General features: G+C 45.1%; 1 long non-coding RNA gene across 1 annotated transcript; it reads right to left on the reverse strand.

Moving 5' to 3' along the window:
• Positions 1-8,636: 8,636 nt before the first annotated feature.
• Positions 8,637-10,248, reverse strand: LOC124688954. Its single transcript, XR_006998675.1, has 3 exons — positions 10,180-10,248; positions 8,758-8,807; positions 8,637-8,675 (listed from the first exon to the last, which is right to left on the reverse strand). It is a non-coding gene; the product is annotated as an uncharacterized LOC124688954 (long non-coding RNA).
• Positions 10,249-17,204: the final 6,956 nt, after the last annotated feature.

Consider the following 17,204-nt stretch of genomic DNA (forward strand, 5'->3'; position numbering starts at 1 on the left):
CACCATTTTTCGGCAAAATTGCAACTAGCCACCAGTCTTGCGTGAATTCGTTGCAATGTCCATTGATTATAATTTTAAGCTCGGATAACACGAAAACTTATTGTGGGACCCAATGTCAGTGCTGATGTGGCGCTCCTAGTAATGGCTAGTTGGACAGACGTCTACCACCGTTAACGGCGCAGTGGGACCCACCATCAGAAACGATGAAATGTCATTTCCCCTCCCGACCGGCGTTGACCGCATCACTCTCCCCCATGTGCTCAAGTTCTTCCTCCGCTTTCCCCTAGAGCATCGCCACCGCCAGGAGCTCTGCTGCCGGTCGCGCGGCCTGCCGCCGGCGAACAACGGCATGCCGAGCTTGCACGATGGCTCCTCCAGCAAGGGATTTTTAGGGGTAAGTTGTGCACTCGCATGCGATTCTAGGGTTTTCGCCGCTAGATTTGCTTCGATTTGTTGTGATTGCACCATTGTTTTTTGATTAGGTGCTTACCGACCTCGACTATGCTCCTAACAACATCGATGACCTTTGGTGGCTTAGGTGTGGGATCCGAAGAACGTTGCCGCGTCCACCACATCGAGCTGGTCAAATGTGTGGCCTTTTAAGGCACGAACACAGGGCGGCGATTTTACCTTTGCTCTGTGGAGAATGTGAGTGATTGTTTCCCTAGCTTAAACTTTCATTTGACAAAAAAAATTGTATTAGTGTCCTGAAAACACTATAGTTTTACTGCAGTGTTAACCATAGTGTTTATATGCAGTGTTAGCCATGGTTTAATTGTACCATGTTGTTGGGAGGAATGTTTTTATTTGCAGCAGTGAATTGAGGCAGAAATATGAGCAAGGTTTAGAATTTTATCCAGTATATGTGAGCAAGGTTTTATTGGTTTTATTGCAGTATATAGAGTACTCTAGTATATATGAGCATTAGGTTTTGAATTTTTCCAAATGTATGATCAAACCAATTATATGACAAGGGTTTTACTTAATTGGAGCATGTCCACAACTTTGGACTTCTTTTTTTTTTTGCAATTCCCTTTTGATAATTCTCTTTTTTGCAATTCCGTTTTTCTTGTTATTTCGTACGGTAATTCATGTTTTTTTCATTAATTCTTATAATTCCCTTTTTCGGGCTAGTGGTTTTTTAGGGGGGAAATAACGGGTGGGAGATTCACTTGCAACTCAAATGAACTACCACTTGCTACTCAAATTAAGTACTAGTTTTTAAGTTGTAAGCTAACAAAAGTTGCTAAAATATTCTAAATTAAATTTACTTTTTAGGGTAGTGGTGTTTTGGCACCCGGGAGTATATGCTCCAGATTTTTAAATTTTATTTTAAATACACTTTCAAAATGCTGAAAAATTCGAACACAAAATTAGTGGGTACATCTCGAAAGTCTACACGTTCACAAAGTGGTTCTACAGAAAACGGACATTTTAAGTGTCATTTGGTAAAAAGACAAATTTTGCTATAATAAAAGGTTGTGTACGAGACGTTTTGTTTGTCTTTTTCACACAAGTCACAACTTTTTTTGGTTTTTTGCAAAACTTGATGTGTGCACATAAAATGTCGATACGTAAACGAGATTTATTTTTTCAAATTTTTTAACATTTCAAAATGTTTTTTCCAGTGGCAGGAGCATATGCTCCCATGTGCCGAATTGAATTTCTGACTTTTTAGGGTTGCTATTTAAATGATAAATAACGGGGCACCAGATTGATAACTTGTAAACAAAAAAAGAGTAGCAAAAAAATTCTAAAAAAAATAACTTTTTAAGGTTGATAGTTATTTTATATTTACCATTGATAAATAAAGGGTCACTAGGTTGATAGCTTGTAAACTAAAAATGAGTCGCTAAAATATTCTAAATAAAATACTTTTAGGGTTGGTAGTTATTTATATTTACTGTTGATAAATAATGGGGCACCGGGTTTATAGCTTGGAAATTAAAAAAAGTTGAAAATATTCTAATAAAATCCTTTTTAGGGTTGGTAGTTATTTATATTTGTTGTTGATAAATAGCTGGACACCGGACTGATAGTTATTTATTTTTACCGTTGATAATAACGAGGCACCGGGTTGATAGCTTGTAAAAAAAAGATTCGCTAAAATATTCTAAATGAAATACTTTCTATGATTGGTAGTTATTTATATTTACCATTGATAAATAATAGGGCACCGAGTTGATAGCTTGTAAACTAAAAAAATGGTCGCCAAAGTATTCTAAGTGAAATTAACTTTTTAGTATTGATAGCTATTTATAATTACCGTTGATAAATAACGAGGCACCGGGTTGATAGCTTGTAAACTAAAAAAGAGTCACTAAAAATATTCTAAATGAAATACTTTTTCAGGTTGATAATTATTTATATTTACCGTTGATAAATAACCAGGCACCGGGTTGATAGCTTGTAAACTAAAAAAATGTCGCTCAAATATTATAAGTGAAATTAACTTTTTAGGATTGACAGTTATTAATAATTACCATTGATAAATAATAGGGCACCGAATTGATACCTTGTAAACTAGAAAAGAGTTTCTAAAATATTCTAAATTAAATTAGCTTTTTTAGGATTGGTAGTTATTTATATTTTACCGTTGATAAATAACGAGGCACCGGGTTGATAGCTTGTAAACTAAAAAACTGATCGCTCAAATATTCTAAGTGAAATTAGCTTTTTCGGGTTGGTAAGTTTTTAAATTTACGGTTGATAAGTGACGTATTTTAGGATTGATAACTTTTAGCCCGAAAAAAAGTTGTCGAAACATATTAAATGGGTGCCAGTTTTAAAGATATCGTCGAGACGAGTTCATTAGTGAAAACGTATCTTAAATTGAAGTTGTCATTTGGGAGATAAAACATTTTGAATTTTAGAATTAAGAAAGATTCTCAATGACATCATTATTTTTACGGTTTTGCTAAGTCTCAGTCAACTGAGAATTACTTAAGTCTCAGTCACCTACAAAAATGCACTTGAGTTGCACTTTTCCATCAAAAAAATGCAATTGCACTTTTCTACTAAAAAAGTGCAACTGATTTGAGTTGCACATTTTTTTGAACTGCAGTTGCACTTTTCTGAGTTGACTGAGACTTAAGGAAATCTCAGTCAACTGAGACATAGACACACCCTTATTTTTATCTCGTAACGAATGCATGCAACATTTTCCATAAATAGCAATCAAACAATTGTTAGAAAAGGAAATATCGGCTAATAACATGTAAGCTAAAAAATCCGTCAAAATGTTTAAAATAAAATTAACTTTGGAGGTTGATAATTTTATACATTTACCGTTGATCATTCAAGTACGGAGGGTTGATTATTCAAATAGAGAGGGTTGATAAATTTTAAACAAAAAAAGTTTGTCGAAACATATTAACATGGGTGCTAGTTTTGAAGATCTCGTCGAGATGAATTTATTGGTGAAGGCAAATCTTAATTTGGAGTTGTCGTTTGAAAGTTAAAACATTTTGAATTTTTAAATTTGGAATAGATTCCGCTGGCATCAGCAAATCTGTCAGCTAGCGCTTGCATAAAGAACTTTCTGTATATAGTAAATTTGGTCATAATTTTTTTGCCAGAAAAGAAATTTTTACCATAAATAGTAATTTCAAATGTTACTAAAAATGAAAATTTCTGATCCGAATCTGACGGCCTGAGCGGTCGACCGCTAGCTAGGGGCTCCCATGAGTAGTGCATTAAGGTGTAGCAACGCAAAGTAAGCGTAGAGCCTGTGCGTATTAATTTTATTTGTTTGGTGAGCACTAATAGGCGGGTCCCACTCAAGTTAAAAAAGTATTAGGGGTCTTTCTGCAAAAACTGTTACGCCACGTGTCATCTTCTGATTTATTGAGAACCAAATCTTCACATGGTGTACAAGTTATTGGACTGTGTCTTCACACTTTACAAATTGTAGGACCAAATTATCACATGATGGACAAGTTATTGAACTAGAAGTGTAATTAGTTCAAAGAGATAAAACAGATAAGAGTGTGGAGGAGTAAAGATCGTATTCTCGTAGGCTCGTAGCAGAGTGGCCTGGTATCGATCCGTTCGCGGAGACTGCATGCATGCTAAAAAGCAACTGCTAATGAATAAACTCCAAGCGCAAGATTATGCTGCTTGTCAACTGATTCAGATTAACACTACTAGTACTGGAGTATTTTTTTTTAGGGGAGTACTGGAGTATTTTTTATTACATCTTTGAGATGAATTGATGTCTATAGAAACATAGGGTCCTGGTTGGGGGAGAGGCACCACGAGGCGGCAGCGCCAACCTGCCTGCCACCGCACTCCGTCGCCCAGTTCTCTCCACCATAAGGCGGCATGACGCCATAGGACCCAGCCGGGAGGTGCAACGTGACATCGAACACCGCCGCCCCGCGCTTCATGTCCGCCGCGATGCTGTCGAGCACTTGGCCCACGGGCACACCGGTGACCCTGGCTACGACGCGCTGCTCAGCGGACTTCCTCGGCCTCGCGCAGAGCCGCCCGATCTCGGCCGCGCTCGCGGCGAGCTGGACGCCGCCGTAGGAGACCTCTACGTACGTGCCGGGCTGGATGCACGCCTCGGCCCCGTAGCTGCTGGAGCGAACGCCGAGCGTGAGGTTGAAGGAGAGGCCCCTCGCCGGAATCGGGTCGAGGCCGGACACGTCGTCTATCGCGACCTTGTAATGCGCGTCGAGGCGGTCGAGCACGAGCCAGAGAAGCACGCACGTGGGGACGACGACAATGATCCCGATGATGCACCAGATGAAGCAGTCTGCCTTGGACTTGCTCTTCTTCTCCAGGATCTCAGGGTCTCCATGTCCATGGCGTGCATGCCGCTCCACGTCGTCCATCCCGATCCCGGCCGGCTGCCTGCCCATCTGTTGTCTGTTGAGGTCTTTTTTTTGGGTGGGGCGGAGTGATTGGGATAGGTTCGCATGCCAGCACTTTTTCCTAGGTTTATATAGGCCAAAAGGAGACGTCGGTGTTGTTCATGGATGGATATACGTAGTACTTTTTGTAATCGTAACTGATCGCCGAATTGTTACAGAAACGCGGGAAGTAGATAAGGTGTTTCGGTTAAACGTTGATGCGTTGTCAAATTTGGCCACGGTTGATACTAGCTAGTAGTATGTCATGTTTCTTCTTCCTTTTTTTCCATAAATATAGGAGATGTAAAATATCATGAATCACAGGTTAGATCCATCGCTTTTTATTCTGTCTTCTTTTTTTGCCGAATAGATGATTAAGAAAACATGACCCATTTGAAAATGAATAAAATCACTTTATTGTTTCCATCTTTGACTTGGATACTTTTCTCCTGAATGAGATAAATGTGGAATTTCAGATGTCCTGTAAAAAGGATCTAAGGGCATGCACAATGGTAGAGAAGTCACACCTTCCCTTAGCCCTCCACGTCATCTAGATAAGGCAATAGTTATAACGTGTACAATGCAATATCTCTTATTACCATCCCTTACCATTAATGAAAATTAATAATTTTGATAAAAATATCATGTTGCTAAGGGAAGACATGTGATACAATGGTGAAAATGGTCTTCTCTTATTTTTTAAGGGATCATCCCTTAGCTAAGGGAAGGCAGCCTTCTCTTTTCCTATTCTCTCTCCTCCAACTCAACAAAAATCTATACCTAATAATAAAGGAGCTAACGTTTCCTTGGTTTGGTCTGTCAAAGTACGCTTTGGTCCAACTTACATTACGTTTCGTCCGTCTGTCCCGCAGAACCAGGACAACAATACCAGACGTTCAGGACTCCTCCCCGGTTTGAGCAGTTCGGATGCCTATAGAACATAGTCCCTGCAGAGCACGTTGGCCAACCACGAGCAGAGTCCTATAACCTATCTCGCTATATATATATATAGCTGGGCCGCTCGGCCCTCCGTGACCAGCTCCTCCCATATAGTAGCATCTAGAGAGAGATCGATTAATTAGATCACGGCGGAGAAACAAGCAGCAGCCGCACGCCGATAGCACTACATCACGGTATAAAATTTGGGGCATTTCAAAGTGCCCCAAATTTGAACCAAAGTGCCACTAATTAGCTATAGGGGCACTTTTTCAAGTGCCACCTTTACTTGCGTCTAAAAGTATTTGGGGCACTACCTAGTGGCACTTTGGCAAGTGCCACTAAATGCAATTAGAGGCACTTCTAAAAGTGCCACTAAATCCAATTAGGGGCACTTCTAAAAGTGTCACTAAATCCAATTATGGGCACTTTACCAAGTGCCACTAAATCCAATTAGGGGCACTTCTAAAAGTGCCACTAAATCCAATTAGGGGCACTTTGCCAAGTGCCACTAAATCCAATTAGGGGCACTTCTAAAAGTGCCACTAAATCCAATTAGGGGCACTTTGCCAAGTGCCACTAAATCCAATTAGGGGCACTTTGCCAAGTGCCACTAAATCCAATTAGGATGTGTCCCATAACATTACTCAAATACCATTTCGCTGCTCACTGTCATACAAGAATGAGCATTGGCTCAAAAAAAAAATACAAGAATGAGCACACAATATGAACATTATGTCATACAAGAATGAGCACATAGTGTCATACAAAGAATAAGAACACAGTACCAACATATATACTTGTCATACACACTTGTCATACAAGAATCTTTGTCGCGCCCAACATAATATGTCACTATGTCTCACAGAGCAAAACGGAGACGAAAATTATCAATTATGGCACTCTCAGTTTGTATAATGTCAAAATCATCACCATGTTCCGACTTCGAACATCATCACTGATCAATATCATCTTCAGTTGTACCCAGACGACTGAGATTGTACGGCATCAGTGAGCAGCATCACCTTGAGTACTGAGCATTGTACCTTGAGAGAAGTAGTAATATGATTCAGCAAAAAGGAGATGAAAAATAGAAGTGCACTGTCCATGCTCAGATGCTGACAGTAAGTAGTTAACCAAGTATTTTGGTCATGTGCACATGGTGGATGCTAAAAACCTGCCTTGTTGCATACATCAATGCACAAAGGAGCATGAAATTGTGCCTACTATCTGCATACAGTTTGGTTCCAACAACATTGCTGCTGCCCTTTGGCCAGTGCTTACATTCCTCAGTGCTAGTAGAAATGTTTCAGTAAAAGCCTAATGCACAATGTCACTTGCGCAACGCTACTTCTACTCAAGTTAGCTGCTCATCTTCGCACTCGGCTGCCTACTGAATTCCTACATGATTGCTTCTATGTATACTCCTGAACCGAACACGAAGACAGTACTAAAGCATTTTTAACTGAAACTCAAATGCTCAATATGTACTGTCCTAAAGGCATTTGGATAACTCTGTAATAAAAGAGTTGTCTATCAATTACAGTAACAATATCAAAGATAGATACCCAATATCTCCATCTACAGCATAATTAGGGACAAGCACATGTGAACAAGTTAAATAATCATGTAGTAATACATCAGAACTGACCATTTGCATCAGTGAGCAGCATCACCTTGAGTACTGAGCATTGTACCTTGAGAGAAGTAGTGATATGATTCAGCAAAACGGAGATGAAAATTATACTACCAAAAAGCATGTTTTAGCCAAGTAAACAGAGGTAATAGCAGGTAGGCTAAAGCTACAGAATTGATTTTAGCAGCAATTCACCAGGTGCACCAAATCGTACTGTATGATATGTAAAAAAGGGGCTCTAGGAAGGGGTACAAGCACCTCCTGGATAATAATCCCTGCGGCTCTTTCTACCAGGTTGGATAAAATGAAAAACTAGTATACACGCAACAACAAAGGGGGGAAAATTAAAGGATAACCGAGCATAAAATCTGTGGACCTGTTAAAGCACAACAGGTAAGCTACTCTCACCAATGAACCGGCTGTGCAACAAGGAAACAGTCTTACAGATAAATAGCAAATCTGTAAAAATAAAGGAAACGTCAGCAAAGCAAAGAAAAAAAGAGAAGAGGGGAATGCTGCAATACTTGTGCATTTAATCAGTTGGGTAACGGTGCTTGCATTGCATCAGGCCAACTATTGAGAGAACTGATAGCTCTAACAATCTCCTGTACAGAGAGGCAAATATCAGCAAACTTTATATTAGTTGCTCTAGTACTTGAAGCCATGGCATTTGAGCATGTCAAACCATATACAGAATTTTACGTGTATTTTAAACCATATTTTAACTTTAACGTAAAATGCTAGAAATAAGCACTAGCACACACAGAGATTTGGTACTTTTTTATACCATGAATAGACAAGGAAATGATGCCTTCTAAAAATAAATAAGATACACAAGAAAATGATACGATGCCCTCGAAAAGAAAATGATACAAACCAGCTAATATGTTTATATGAAACTGAACCCACGCATATGGACATAAGAGAGGACTTCACATACAGGTAACTCACCAAGATAGTTTCTTATATGCACATGTCAACCATCAGAATAATTTCTAAAGACAAATGAACAGAGTAGTGTCAATACTTGTGGTTGATCATAGCAATTGTACCTCCATCTCTTTTGTAAAGATTCTGAAGATGCCACCCTTCAATTGCCTCAAATCTTCATGCATTTGCTTCAGGATTGAAAGTGTCGATAATATCTCATCGAGTTTGCTGGTGTGGTTGTTCAGAGCACTCATCTGGTCAGGGTTGCTTTTTGTGCTGCCTTCAAAGAGCACCTTGAGATCGTCTTGTCCCTTAAGCTGCGGTAGCATGTCTCAATAAACGAAACTTTGTTGTTTTAAAAAAGGTAGGGAAAAGAACTGAAGCAGCGACGATGCTTACAATTTGCTGGAGAGAGGTCTCTACGAGCACAAACTTTTTCTGTATGCCTGCTGAAGAAAACAAATACACGCGCTTAGTTAGTTGATGCACTAGTTGTTAGCAACGTAGTTTGAGTGCAAAACACATGAACAAAAGTTTCAGTAGTTATGGACACCCTTATGATCAAAGTAGAAATAATGGGAGCTTACAATCTAGTGATGCCTCCTTGGGGCAAAGCTTTTGCCTTAGAAAAGAAAGAAAAAATGTGTACATTATGCTATCCTGCAATACAATCTGATATGATCCATTTTAATCCCATCTTGAGCTAGACTTCCTTTAAACTCAAATATGGATACATTCTTATCTTCAGCTTAAAGATTACTTAGTTACAGATGGTACTTGATCTGAATGTTATGCTGATCCCACAATCTGATGCCAAAGTCAGAAAACGGACAGTTGAATATGACTGTTCAGAATCAGTAAAGCTGGTAGCTAGTTGCTACCTCAATGCCCTACTGGATTCTGTTTTGTTAGTACTCCTGAGCACTCATCTGGCAAGGAGAACAAATGAATCTCAATATGTTGTTCAAATCTCACGATTTCACTTTCTATAGAATCAATAAAACAAAAACAGATCAGGGTTCAATATCGATCCAAGTGAACACATGGTATCAACTAATCCAGCAACCTAATCTGCTATGATCATTGTTCACGAATTCGGACGAATCACCGATTAAATGGCCAGTTAATCGCTACCCAGAGGCTTACTGACGCGAATAGCATGTATTCGGTGAGTTAACTACGTTAAGAACCATAGCTGCTCTCGGTGAAACATGTAGTAGCAAAATTCAGGAATCCACCTTTGTATAGTAGTAAGCATAATAAGAAACATAACTGCTCTCACTGAAACATTTAGTAGCAAAATTATTGTTGGTTTGGATGTAAACTCGCCCTTTAAAACAGTAGTGATTAAAATGATGCCTAAAGGGAAAATTTTACTTGATGACTAAACCTAGTAATAAGGACTGCATATTGACATCAATTTTGAACAATCATACCGCACAACTCACCATTTCAAACAGTCAAGCAGAAGAAAATGACATGGATCTCGTTTTCCTAATACTTTCAGTTATGCAGTACACGAACGATCGGCGTGCAGAAAAGTGAGAATCAAGCAGTACTTGGTTTACAAATTTGCCCAGTGAAATGTCCACTGCAGAGACTTGAACCATTTCTTCCGCGCATCAACCAAGCACAAGTGAGTTCACTGTGAGCGACTAGCAGTAACCAACACCAATTAATTCGTTGCATACTTTCATCTGTGACCAACCACAGGATTGACGGAATCATAAACTACTAGTTACCCACCAATCAATCAAATCAGGATCACCATTCACCACACAATGGCAACAGCGAAGGATCGAGGAGGGATGTAGACGATACCTGATCGCGCGCGGGGGAGGGATGGCGAGGGCTGAGGAGGTTCTCGTCGAGGGAGGCCTGGGAGATCTGCGAATGCAAGAGCGGCAAGCTGCCACCGCCCTGAGAGAACGCCGCGCCTCCTCCGTCGCCGCCCTGAGAGAAGGCCGCGCCTCCGCCGCCTCCTACGCCCTGAGAGAAGGCAGCGCCTCCGTCAGCTCCGCCCTGAGAGAACGAGCCGCCTCCACCTCCACCGATCTGAGAGAACGCCGCGCCTCCGGCCCCACCGACCAGAGAGAACGCCGCTCCTCCGCTGCCTTGCGAGAAGAGCGCGCCACCGCCGCCTCTGCCCTGAGAGAAGGACACGGCTCCGCTGCCTCCGCCCTGAGAGAAGGACGCGCCGACGCTCTGCGAGAACGACCCGCTCCCTCCCTGCTAGAAGGACTTCTGCGACATTGACCGGGACCACTGCTGCGACGCCGCCGCGGCCAACGCGGAAGCACTGGCCCCGCCACCGCCGCTCCCCCGGTTCCTCCTAGATCACGAAACAAACACACAACGATCACACACGGAACAAATCGCGCGCCAGTAGCGAACAGATTCAGCGGGCAGCGGGAGGGGAGGGGAATCGGGGGCGGGTTGGTCGGTGAGGGGTGCTCTACCGGGGAGGGAGGACGGAGATGGAGGCGAGGTCGCACGCCTTGTTGATCTTCAGCTTCATCGCCTGGTCCGGGGGGAGGGGGTGTCGTCGAGGAGGACGCGCAGCGGCGATCGCCCGCGTGGAGAGGTGGAGGAGGATGAGGAAGGCGAGGAGCAGCGAGAGGGAGCAGACGGACCAGAAGGCGGGCTTGGAGAGGAGCGAGGGGTGGTGGTGGTGGCGCGGGGAGGCGGTGGTGGTGGTAGTGGTGGAACTGCGGCTTAACGAGCGCGGAGGCTCGGCCCGCCGCCGCCGCCGAGCCGGGCGCGCGGTCGGCTGCGGCGCCATGTCTCGATCCGACTGCGGCGGCAATGCGGCGCGGCTGGCTGGGATTAATTTTGGGTGGGAGTAAAGTCCAGATAACCCCCTATGTTTCAGGTTTGGGACGTTTAACCTCCTCAGATTTAAAGTGGAGCACGGATAAATTATCCCTCGAAAACTAGATAGCTGTTTTAAGCTGATTTGGAGCGTGGTTTTGGGCTTTTGGCCAGTACATTCCAACGGGACGACGCATTTCGGACGCCGAAAATGTCCGTTTACGTTGGCTCAAATGGTCGAAATCGGTTGCGCGTCCGTTTGCGTTGGGAGGGTGGCTCCGGCGGCATGACATATTTTTTTTAGATTTTGTATTTTTTAACATGAAAACATAATTTACATAGTAAAAGAAAGGAAAATAAAAACCCTAAAACGCACTGTGCCTATCGGTTCTCGTCGTCGCTGTCGATCACGACGAGCTCCGGTACCATCCACGGCCAGTTGGGAAGCAGCGGAACATACGCCGGTGCCGCCGGCGGTGGTGGAGGTGGAGCAGCCCAGGCAGGTGGTGGTGCTTGAGGTGGAGCAATCCAGGCAGGTGGTGGTGCGTGAGGTGGAGCATCCTAGGCCAGTGGTGGAGGTGGAGCAGCCCACTCCGGCGGAGGAGGTTGAGCAGCCCACGCCGGTGGTGGAGGTGGAGGCCCCCACGAGTTGTACGACGGAGGTGGAGGCGGCGGTTACACCGGTTGCGTGGCCGAGTCCTGGAGCGCAATCGTAGGGCCTCTTCATCCGTGAGGCCTGGCTGACGAGGGATTAACTCGTCAATGCCTACAGATTGTAGACTTAGAGTTTCGTAAGAAGTAGAGGGAAATTAGATTTCGAAGGTTCAGCCGACAAAGGTGCTCGACTCAAGATTATGGTGGTTCTGGTGGCAAAGATTTCGATCCCTTTATATAGGAGGTGGAGCCGAGGTTTTTCATGTCGTACAAGTTACAAACTATCCGAGACGCATTGGGCCTTTCCTATGTTGATACAAGATTCCTATTACAACTCTACTTTCCTTATCCGAAGATCTCTCGGGCTTCGGGCCTCCAAAGCTTCGGGTCCATGGGATTCATATCTTTTTACATAACTAGGGTACTTTATTCGGCATGCTTGCTAGGCATACCTATGTCACCGGTGGCATGATGTCGTTGGTGTACCGGGGCAGCGGCGGCTGCACTAGTCGGTCCACCTCCGAGACGAGGACGTCGAGCCTCGCGATCTCGTCGGATGTCATGTTGTCCGGGTACTCGAACTTCCAGCCGTCTGCCATGGCCAACTGCCATTCCTGGAAAATGCACGCTACGTAGTCGTCGCAGTCGTCCTTGGCCTCCTCGTTGTGGTAGGCTAGCACGACGTGGTAGTCCTCGTCGTCGTCGTCCTCGTCCTCGTGTCGTCGTCGTTGTCATCGTCCTGTGCAGGCGTCGGCGCCTACCATGTTTGACGACGAGGCGTCGGTGGACGGCCAAAAGGGCAGTCCCTGTCGCTGAGGAAGCCAGCCCTCCTCCTTGTATCCTTCTCGGTCTCACAAAGGTGTGCCAGGTGTCGGAGTTGATAGCGTAGGCGGGATCGACGCGGAGGTCCGGCGGTAGGTACCGCCGCCTGCACCGGATCTCGGCGCTCCTATATGGCTCGCGCGCAGGCACGGGCGGGACGGGCACTCGGAGCTAGCTCGGCCGCCAGCAGCCAGGCATGTGCATGTCCCCCTAGCCGTCGCACGGCGTCCAGTTCGCGTGCATCAACCGCGCCACGCTGACGGGCAGCGGCATTCTGTGCGGCCGCTCCGTCTTCTTGGTGCCGCTGCCGGACGCCTCGAAGTCGTTCTTCTTCCCCATGGTGCTGCGGCGGCGGTGGTGGGAGTGGAGGTGTGGGCGATGGCAGGAACGATGTCGGTCGACTTTTAAGGCCGGCCGCGCGCGGGAAACGATGCCATTGAAGGCAGTGCAGAAGCCCAGCCGCCGCCCGCCAGTGCGCGCGCAGAAGAGCCAGCTGCGACATTGATGGCGAAGTCTCTGGCGCAGACGCAGAAGCGCTGACCGCGGAAGCGATGTCCACGATACAGGCTCACTGCCAGGCGGGCCCGGTGGAAAAGGGAGCGGTCATTTGGGGCGTCCGTGCAGCGTCCGCCATCCCAGGCGCAAATATGCGCCGGGTTTGCGTCGCTGCGGATGGCCCGGTCACTATGCATCGCCCGCTGGAGCGTGTTCCAAACGCATTTTCGGCTCGAGCGGATGCAAACGGTCGCTCATCATTCGTTTGCGTCGTCCCGTTGGAGATGCCCTAAGAGATGGGGCAGGAAAGTCCACTCCTCCCGGCCCTTCCGCGTCTCTCGCCCGTATTCTGCCCAACCACTCTCTACGACTGCGCGTTCGAGGAGGACGACGATGGCGTGCGCGGCGGGCTGGCAGCCGGCAGGTGAGCTAAAGGTGATAGTTGTTCAGGTGAGTAATGATCAATTGTGGCACTTAAAAGTGCCCCAAAAGGTATACATCTATTGGGGCACTTCAAAAAGTGCCCTAGTAGAGTATCACATATTGGGGCATTTGAGAAGTGCCCCAATAGGTATACAATTAGGGGCACTTCAGAAAAGTGCCACTAATTGGCTACTATTAGGGGCACTTTGACAAGTGCCACTAGGACAAGTGCCCCTATATCTATACCTATACCGTGGTGTAGTGTAGTTTGGCTGCCCACGACACGTCGTCTGACTTGAGCTCGCCGGCATCCAAGTGCTAGAAAAGTAAGATGTGCCGTCTGATTCCGGCCGCCCGGGATCGATGCCAGCGGCTATTTTGTGCAGCCCGAGTCCGGGCACTCGAGATCCACTCGAGGATCGAGATCGCCTGCCTACCAGCAAAGGCATCCTGAACATAGTGGTAACCACGGCGGACAGAAGCGAAGTGGATGAGAGCCGACCAGTCTAATTGGCGCGAGAGGGGCTGCTAATCGATCGATCTCCGGCGAGTGGCACTGCCTGCCTCATCAGGTGGGGGAAACGAATCACCGGCGCGGCGAGGCATCGCCGAGGTGGTAAGCAGGTCAGCAGCCTGCATATTGGCCTGCTCGACGCTGGAGGCTGGGTTCCAGTGGCCGGTGGAGCGGCTGCGCGGTGCATCGAGATATAACGGCAGCTCGTCCACACGAGCGACTCCCGAAGATATCCCTGCAGACTCGCTCCTCCAAATGGCAACATCCCTACTCGAGCCTCTTTCACCTCAGTTTGCGTTCAGCTTCTACTGAGCCGGCCACCTCCTTTGGATTCAGCACCCGTCAGTCTCCATGTATAAGTTCTGAATCACAAAACCAGGATCACAACATCTTGAAACGGGGATCACCAGGTTCGTTCTTGTGAATATTTACTTTTCCTAATCTGTGCCTAGATAAATTTTTAACTTTTTCCTTCATGATGGAAAAGTTGCACTCACCGATCTATGATTTTACTTCGCGTATGAGTGATTTTGGACTGCTATAAATCTGATGGTAGTTTAGCTTTCTAGCACAGTATCATATTAGAGTACTATGATCGTAGTGTGTATAAATTATATGATTTTTGTATGCGTAATAAATTGATAAATTAGATGTGTTTTCTGCAGAAACAAGATGGTAACTTAGGTTTACACTATAAAGTAAAATTAGATAGTTTTCAGAGCATATAAAACGCTTCACGTGTATCTTTAATTTTCGTGATTACCTTAGCTTAGCTTAATGCACCGGGTCATAATTTGTTGTCCTCCAAATGATGCACATGCATGTTGACAGAATTTTTATAACTTTACAGTAACAGGAAAGTTCACAAGAATAACGTTCACTGGCCAATGGATGAGATATGTCCAAATTTTGTGGTGGCATGGCCTAAAATCACAGGGACAAGTAAGAAAGCAAAATTTTAGCATGGTGATTTTGTGTTTTCTCATGTTTTTAAATCTTTCTCTCCCGATGTAACGCATGGGTATATTTCCTATAACTGAAGAATTAACTTCAAATTCAATAAATACGATTCTAAAGATGGTCCTCTAATATTCTTAAATTTTCCAAGATAGTATTCCGTAGCAACAATCAGATCCACCGTTTAGTATAATCTGCGGTGAAAATTTCACTTCACTTTCTTGATATATTTTTATTTAATTTTAATACTTCTTTTGATCCATATTGCTTGATGCTAGAATGAATGTACCATCAAGCAATATGGATCTAAGGGAGTAAATCAATTTATTATTCACAACTGGTCTAAATTAGTTCGGCCGTAGCAACGCACGGGTTTTTTCCTAGTCCTATATAACAGCTATAAGGAAAGGCTGACATCACCGCATTGTACGTACCCTAAAAAGAATTTCCCAGATATACCATACATAAATAGTTCTAACAACTGCGAATAGAACTCAGGGAAAACTAGGCGCCGACCACCCGCGTTCGAGCCCTCGTCTCAGCAGATGTGTGCCCAAGTTGTCCTCTTCTTAATATATAGCCCCAATGTTCCTCCTCTACCATGTCAGTCTCATTTCAATAGATCGCAGTTTTTTTACCAACTTGTTGATGACATAGAAAATCATTTCTATACAACCGAACAACGGAGCCCTCCGAGCTCATGGGCTAGCCTTCTTATTAGTTGCGACATTGTAGTCGTAGAAGCAGCACAAGTCTGCATTGAACATGCCATCATTGTTATTTGGATGCTCAAGGTGCTGACAAATGTTTAAGGAGGGGCATGACGGTGAAGACCGCTAGCCCGGCCATCTTGCACATGTCATCATAGTAGATCTCCCTGAACCGTAAGAGGCCGAACACGCAAGTCCCTGAGGAAAGTGTAATGCATGGATGATGGAAATGCATGGTTAACACAATAAGTGCACTACATTATTCTTCGATGCCACAGCAATGCCACTTACTAATAGTTGTCCTTAAATTGATTGTAAAATCCCTTGAATTTTGTACGGACATGCACAATTATTCATAGGGTGACCATAAGACAAAACCGTGCATGGTCGTACAAAGTTCAATTTGTCGAAATTAACCGACTTAATGACAAGCTAGTACGTAGCGGCATTTCTATAGTGCGGAAGAAGAATGTAGTGTGGCAACCATGCATGTCCGCGGACCCTTTGTCACACCTTACCCCCGAGACTTGCGTCTCCGTCCTCTCGTGCTTCGATGAGAGCTACCACGCTGACATGTGCAAGCTGCTGGCCTCGCTGGATGTCTTCGGCATCATGCTCCTCCTTAACGATTTGTCTAGCACCGCGAGCGTCCATGAACGACAGGGATGGCCTCTCCTCCAATGCAGACATGGGCTACCTGCAACATGAGATCGATGTGCAACGCCTCCGACATGCTCCACGCGCGACACAAGTATACCTAGATGACACCAAAGCCGAACATGCATGCGGAGTAGACCACCTCCACCGAGAGTTCAAGAAGAAAGCCGACCAGATATCAAAGGGAAACAAGTGTGAGAGATTCATGGCCGGTGCTCGTCGACCGTGCCCTCACAAAATAAAATGAAACCCTAGCTGCTGTTCATGCATGCATGTCGTACCACCAGCATGGAGTGCAATCATAGGTCTTCATTTTATTTGGCGAGAGCATGGTCGACAAGACGATACATGATAGCCATGAACTTGTTCCGTACGTGGACATCTCGTCGGCTCGCTTCTTGGCCTCTGCCGATGGAGTACATGGTGGTGAATGCAAGCAGGACTTCCATCATACTTAGGGTTGCAAAAGCGGGTCCCGCAATATCCCGCAAAAGGCCATGTTTAGTTCAAACTCTGCTACGATCATCGATCCTCAATCTGACTAAATCGTGCTAATCGGAATCGAATCCGCCCCGCTTGCTCTGCCGCTTGCAAGCCTAATACTATACTATGAGGTCTATATATTCACACAATATGGGCGAGCGCGCCGATGCCGGCCGGCCAACCGCGATGCAAATGGATGGCCGTTCTCCTAGGTAGCTAATTTTAGCTTGTTTCCAGATCACGGCATGCCGCATGCATCCAGCGACAGACAAGCAAGCAAAACCACCAAACTTCACGATCGACTCGATCAAGTAACCAGG

This window comes from Lolium rigidum, chromosome 2, assembly GCF_022539505.1.
Source record: "Lolium rigidum isolate FL_2022 chromosome 2, APGP_CSIRO_Lrig_0.1, whole genome shotgun sequence".
NCBI classification, from domain to species: Eukaryota; Viridiplantae; Streptophyta; class Magnoliopsida; order Poales; family Poaceae; genus Lolium; species Lolium rigidum.